Source organism: Peromyscus leucopus, chromosome 3 (assembly GCF_004664715.2).
Source record: "Peromyscus leucopus breed LL Stock chromosome 3, UCI_PerLeu_2.1, whole genome shotgun sequence".
NCBI lineage: Eukaryota > Metazoa > Chordata > Mammalia > Rodentia > Cricetidae > Peromyscus > Peromyscus leucopus.
Window position 1 is genome coordinate 157,878,003 of NC_051065.1, and position 6,000 is coordinate 157,884,002.

At 41.6% G+C, this 6,000-nt stretch overlaps 1 long non-coding RNA gene across 3 annotated transcripts in view; it reads left to right on the forward strand.

Annotated features, from left to right (window-relative positions):
* The window catches only part of LOC114689592, a 28,077-nt gene extending 25,608 nt beyond the window's left edge, over nucleotides 1-2,469 (forward strand). For all 3 annotated transcript variants that reach the window (XR_005091200.1, XR_005091198.1, XR_003733941.2), the window contains one exon: nucleotides 1,922-2,469. This is a non-coding gene — a long non-coding RNA (uncharacterized LOC114689592). The remainder of the gene's footprint in view (nucleotides 1-1,921) is intronic.
* The last annotated feature ends 3,531 nt before the right edge of the window (nucleotides 2,470-6,000 follow it).

Genomic DNA, 6,000 nt, shown 5'->3' on the forward strand with positions numbered 1-6,000 from the left:
AGCTTCTTCAGTGGAATGTCCTGTCCCAGCATGGATAATGAGGCCCCAGAAGCTGTGCAGACAAGTACCCTTTCAGTTAACTTTGTACTTCGTATATAGTCTCACTCCTCAGGAGACCACATGCAGGATGGGGGAGGAGCAGGCAAGTGTGGTTCCTAGGGAAAGGAGTGCCTGGAATCTGGGTTGAGGGACACTTGCTGGCTGTCACAGCTGCTCTGATTTTGATGGTGAAGTCCAGCCCTCCCAGTAAGCAGGTGGCAATCACCAGTCTGTCCTTACCTTGGTGGACACTGAATGGAAGGCATTATAGCCTTTTCTTTTCTTTATTTATTCTTTTTATTTATTTTTTCATTTTTTATTTTTTGAGAACAGTCCTGGCTATCCTGAACCTCACTCTATAGACTAGGCTGGCCTCAGACTCACAGAGATCCTGCCTCTGCCTCCCAAATGCTGAGATTAAAGGTTTGCTCCCAAGTGCTGGGATTAAAGGCCTGTGCCACCACACATGACCTTCTTTTCTTTTTTACAAACTCAGATATATTCTTTTTATTTTGCATGTGAGTGTGTGGCCTGCATGTATGTTTGTGTACCACGTGCATGCTTGGTGCCTACAGAGGTCATAAGAGGGCATCAGATCCCTTGGGACTGGAGTGATGAATGGATATGAAACACCACGTGGGTCCTGAAAATTGAACCTGGGTCCTCTGCAAGAGCAATAAGTGATCTTAACCACTATGCTTTCTGTCTAGCCCCTCAAAGCATTTTCTGTACCCATTATCCCAATGACCTTGTCAGGTCCAGTAGAATTACATTACCGTGGTGCAGATGAAGAGTCTGAGCCATCAGAAAGCCAAAGGACACTCTAGAGCCACACAGTAACAGAGTAGGACAAGTACCATCACTCCTCACTTAGTCTGGGGCTTCCTCCCTTCCATCTGGGCAGCCAACTGTTAATCTTCCTGGGCCATGAGACCTGGTGGCCATAAAATCCAGCTCTGCAAATCAATGAGTGGGATGTTTTCAAGAAGGGGAGCCCTTGAGCAGGGAGATGGCTCAGCAGGTAAAGTCATTTGCTGCAGAAGCCTGGCAACCTGAGTTTGTTCCCACTAACCGACTCCACAGAGTTGATCTCTGACCTCCACACATGGGCCCACATATACACATCATGCTCCCATGTAATAAATAAATAAAATTGAAAAGAAATAGGGTGGCTGTAGGTAAAGGTCTTTGCTGATGAACTGGAAGACCTGAGTTTGATCTCTGGGACCCACAATGTGGAACTGACTCCCATGGCTTGCCTTCTGACCTCCACATACATGCAGTGGCATGGGCTTGCACACACACACACTCACTATATATATATATATATATATATATATATATACATATACATTATACACATATGTATATATATGTTTGTACATGTATATGTATATATGTGTATACACACACACACACACACACACACACACACACACACGTATAAAACAAAAAAACTTAAGAAGGGGAACCCTATCCAGTGTTTCTTTTTGAGAGTATTGCTTGTCATATGCCTGACTTCTGACATCTAGCACATAGGCCTTAATGAACCAGTGCTACTCTGTTATTATCCTCTTTCCAGAGCATCCCAAGATGTTGCTCTCCTTCCCTGGCCTGGGTTATGTAATCTCTGATATACCATCTGATATGTCGTCTGTAGCTTTGTCCTAGCACACACCGCACACCATTTTCCATCTCCTCAGTGTCTCTCCATTCCTTGGCTGCTTTATTTCAAGGTTCATGAGTTACCTTTTTCTTTCCAGTCTTCAGTCTAGGATCTGGTTGAGTAAATGCTGATTGAATAGAACTGAAATTGAATGATATAGTTGCAAGGTACATTCAATTACATTGAAGTTTTTCTTTTAACTCTTTTATTTTGCAGTAATTATAGACTCCCTGGACATTGCAAAATCCAAACAACAGACACCTTCTGGTTGATCCCTACAGTGATAAGGCTGAGAAGCCAGTGTTATCATCCATCTTGTTATCTTCACATTTAAATGGGTACCTGAGAATTTCTTTGTGTTTGGAGATGCTGAGATGGTGACTGCCGTTTTCCATCCAACAGCTGACTGTTGTTTTTGTGGTGCTGGGGTTGGAATCCAGGACCCTGTGTACTATGCAAGGGTTCTACTATGGACCACAGCTCCAGCTAGCAAGCAGCTGGTGGGGCTTTGCTTTTCCTTGTTACTTCTGCTGCATTTTCTCCTAATGACAGAGTCCCAATCTTATGTTAAGGTCTGGCAGGTGGTAAACATTCCGTAATTGTTGATTTAAATTGAATTCTACTTTAGTATCTGAGAAGATATATGACTACTTTCTGGGGACATGTTTGAAAACATCATTTGGAAGTTGTGTATGGATTGACAAAATGGCTCAGCAGAAAAGATGCTTGCTGTGCAAGCTCGGCGACCTGAATTCCATGATTCCCAGAACCCATGTAAAGGTGTAAGGAGAGAGCTGACTTTACAAAGTTGTCCTTTGACCTCCATAGATGTGTCCCTTCCCCCAACTAACAATACATAATAAATAAATTCAAAGGTTGTCTGTGAGTGGGGTGTGCTCAGTGGCAGGGTGCTTGCCCTGTGTGCAGAATGCTCTGGGTACCATCGACATCCCTAAAAAACCAGAAACAGAACCCTAGTAGTTATCTAGGATTCAAATTTACTGTACTCCTCTGACTGGTGACAGAATTTAATCAAAACATTCTTTAATCAAAACATATTCAGGGACAGGGTGGGAAAGAGAGGCAGAGAGACAGAGAGACAGAAATCTTTGAGAAAAGATAGATGTGAGAAATGGCGGCATAATGCAACCCTGCCTGAGAGCTCTTCCTCTGTGCCATCACAAGAGAAATGCAGTGCGTCCTGTGGGGAACAGCTTTGGTCTTGGCGTGGCAGGCAGAAAGTAGGGGACTGAAAGTCAAGAAGAGGGCCAACCAGGGGGTCAAGTGATTGAAGCCAGCAAAGCAAGAAGGGACTAGAAGGAAAGGCCAAGTGGCTGTTGGGTTGAGGAGCCCAGTGACAGCCTGAGGATTTATCATCCCATCCTAAGCCACTGCCACAGCACTTTATTGGTAGCTTTATTATTGTTTGTGTTCCTCTTTTATAAAAACAGGAAAGTTTTTTTTTAAGCTAATGATGATTTTATTTTTAAGGCTATCATGATTGACATCAGCACGTGCTGGTGTTTTATAAACTGACCATAGATATCACTCCCTAGTAAGCAAGAGTGTTTTTTCCTACTGCTGTGATTTTTGATTTTGAGAGGGAACTACCTATGTGGAAGAAGGATCTTCTGGAATGAGTGGTGGGTTCTGAATTGTGTTTGGGGAGAACAGGATTTCCTGGGGTCTAGAGCCATTCATATGGGATAAGAATGACAGCTCCAGTAGCAATCTGTCACATGCCTCTTGCAGCAAGTTCCTCTTGCTTGAGAGTGTGTTATTGAAGAGACATTTAATTGTAGGTAAATGACCCCTGCCTTCTGCTGTAATTGAAACTTGGTCTGCTATACTTAATACATCTCACAAACCAGTAAATCTTGAGGGGCAGGAGCTCAATGTGCTGTAAAGACAAAGGAAAAAGAAATGGTCTTATCAGGGGCTTTTCTATACAAACAGTTTGCTTCCAAGCAGAAAGAGCTCTTTTGACACAATTTTTGTTTCTCATAATCTCCTCTTTTTCACCAGAATCTGTTTAGTTGCAGATTGCTCTGTTTAGAGAAGAGTATTGGGAAGGGAATGTGAGACTATGTTCATTCTTTGAGCATGGAATTTGGTCTAGATTTGTGCACAAGGCACACTGCAAGGTCTTGTACCATGCCATATAACTTTAATGGCAACCACAGGCATTTAGAATTTGTCAGCTTGCTCACTCATAAATCCAAGTTGTATCAGTTAGGTAATGCGGCATAATAAATCCCTTCCCCATTAACTGGCCTCAGTCAACAATCACTTGTCACTTAATGATGCAGATGTAGTCTGAGAAGCTGTTTCATTGTGTGACATCATCCAGTAGTATACCTACACACACTACTATTTCTCTAGATAATGCAATCTTGTGAGATCACCATCATATGCTGTCTGTTGCTAACTGAGACATCATCAGGTGATGCTTGATAGTACTTTCCATTATTTTGTGGGTTCTCTGGGTAGATTTTTCTGCTGGTTTTGCCTGGACTCATGGCTGCGTTCACTTGGAAAGTTGGCAAAGGTGCTGAGTTCATTTGGGATACAAAGCATAGCTGAGCTTCTGCCTCTGTGAGGTCTTTCATTTGGGGCTTTGTCACAGGATGGTGGTCTTGGGTTTCCAAGATAGAATTCTACCTGTGAAGGTAGAATCTGCAAGTCCCCTGGTGCTTACATAGTGTCACCTCTCTCATAATCTGTCCAGCAAAGCAACTCTCAAGGCCAACTCAGATTTGAAGAATGGGGAATCTACTTCTTGAAAGATGGAGCTTGGGAGCTGGAGCTTAAACCATCCACCTTAAACTCCAGTTCCAAGGGACCTGACTCCATCTTCTGGCCTCTGTGGACACCAGACGCATACATGGTACACACACATATATTTAGGTAAACATTGATATGCATAAAATAAAAATAAATAAAATTGTAAAAAAAAAAAAGAGGAGCATTTTGACAGTTTGTTTTATCTCCCACATAGCTAGGTACCTAAAAGAGAATTATTATTATGCCAGTAGTGGGTCTGGGGAAGGTGACCATCCTGAGTTTTGAGTTTTAAATAGCTGCCTCCTCTGTCAGTTGCCCTTAGAGTGGATGCGGCAGTTGCCATATGATGGTAGCCAGGCATATTTGTGCACATCTGTACAGTTGTGTTCCTTAGTCAGTCTGTATGGCTTCAAGCCTCATTTCTTCATCTTTAAAATGGCTCAGCAATAGCATTTCTCAGACACATTGTGAATTTAAATTAAACCCATCATATATGGAAAATGCTTTGCACAGTATCTGATACACAGTAGGCATTCAGATGAATAATGAATTTTCTTACTATGTAGCTCAGGCTAGCTTAGAATTTACTCTGTAACCCATGCTGGTCTTGAAGTCATAGGAATCCACCTGCCTCAGTCTCTCTGTATCTGAGATTATAAGCATGACTCACCACACCAAGTCCAATTTTCCTTATTATGTTTCTTATTTTATTTTTTGAGATACTGGTGATTGAACCCAGGGCCTCATGTATGATAATCATGTACTATGCCACTCACTGAGTTACATCCTTAGCTTACATCTTTATTTAAAATTCTTCACTACGTGAGGATGGGGAGATGGCTCAGTGGTTAAGAGCACTGGCCGCTCTCCCAGGGGACCTGAATTTGACTCCCAGCTCTCAAATGGAGGCTCACAACCATCAGCAACTCAAGTTCTAGGGGTCCAAAGCGTTCTTCTGCCCTCTTCCAACACGACACAAATGTGGTGCATAGACACACTTGAGACAAAATGCCTATACACAGAAAACAAAATACTTCCCGAAGTATGTATGTTTATTTTATAAGCAAACCACATTCCTTTTAGAAAACTGTAAAATATAGAAAAGAAAACCAAGAAAAAATTCAAATTACTCAATATCTTACCTTCTAGATTTAGCTACTGTTAATCTTTTGGTAAAATCTATTTGTAGTCTAGCCTTTCCTGCACATAGGCACACATTAATGAGTGTGTAGGGAGAGGAGTTGGAAGAGCGGGAGTGATAAATATTTGTAGTTAGATATAAAATTGAAAGGAAGAAACCAGTAATACCCATCACTTCTTTGTTGTGGAAAATATTTTAACTAGGCAGATGTGTCACCTTACCTTAATGGTGTAAAGTTGTTTATGCTGTATTTGCTTAATGATGTAAGGATGTGTGGTCTCTTTCTTTCTTTCTTTCTTTCTTTCTTTCTTTCTTTCTTTCTTTCTTTCTTTCTTTCTTTCTTTCTTTTTTATTTTTTTGAGACAGGGTT